Below are 1,013 nucleotides of genomic sequence, written 5' to 3'. Positions count from 1 at the left end.
TGGGAGCATGGGAATCGCCCCCCTCCCCCCCTTCAGTCCCCCCCCCCCCCCCCCCCCCCCCCCCCCCCCCCCCCCCCACACACAACCTTGCCCTAACACAGCCATCAGTCACTAGGGCTGTCAGAGAAACACTCTCCCAGGCATGGGGTCCAACACACACACACACACACAGGCGTTCACGCGTACACACACACACAGGCTTTCACACGTACAGACACACCCCCACTCCTTCTCCAGTACGTCCTGTGTGACACACACGCGCGCACACACACACACACACACCGCGCGCACACACACACACACACACACACACACACACACACACACACACACACACACACACACACACACACAGAGCAACCCTGGTTCCCAGTCCCACATCACTCATTAAATGAACCCATTCTACCTTTGAGAGACAACGTTGTAGAACGCCATCCCCAGCCAATGACACGCAGGGCCGTTTGGTAACTGTGCACACAAATCACTCACCACCGCCAGGCAGTGGCATTCCCCGACAGTCCAGAGGTGTCCCGTTCACTTCCCACTCCTGTCCTGTTGGGTCGTTGGTTCCCTACAGCAGCGAGGGGAGGGATGGGGGGGAGAGAGGGATGTGGGGGAGATAGGGAGGGATGGGGGGAGAGAGAGGGAGGGAGGGAGGGAGATAGGGAGGGAGGGATGGGGGAGAGAGAGGGAGGGAGATAGGGAGGGAGGGAGGGATGGGGGAGAGATGAGGAGGGAGGGAGGGAGGGATGGGGGAGAGATGAGGAGGGAGGGAGGGAGATAGGGAGGGAGGGAGGGATGGGGGAGAGATGAGGAGGGAGGGAGGGAGGGACTCCCATGCTCTCGTCTCATCATCACAGACACAAACACATGCGCTGACCTCAGTTCTCAGTTTTCCATACCGCTACCACTCACTCCACTGTGTGTGTGTGTGTGTGTGTGCTCCATGCACGTTCCTGTGTGTGTGTGTGTGTGTGTGTGTGTACTCTCCTGTGTATGTGTGTGTGTGTGTG

The 1,013-nt window shown here is 59.4% G+C and overlaps 1 protein-coding gene across 1 annotated transcript in view; it reads left to right on the top strand.

Moving 5' to 3' along the window:
- hhip (hedgehog interacting protein) overlaps positions 1-1,013 on the top strand; it is a gene marked incomplete at both ends in the record, with an annotated part of 36,405 nt that overhangs the window by 33,432 nt on the left and 1,960 nt on the right.

Source organism: Argentina silus, assembly GCF_951799395.1.
Source record: "Argentina silus genome assembly, chromosome: 21".
In the NCBI taxonomy this organism is placed as follows: domain Eukaryota; kingdom Metazoa; phylum Chordata; class Actinopteri; order Argentiniformes; family Argentinidae; genus Argentina; species Argentina silus.
This window is presented reverse-complemented; position numbering and strand designations above follow the sequence as displayed.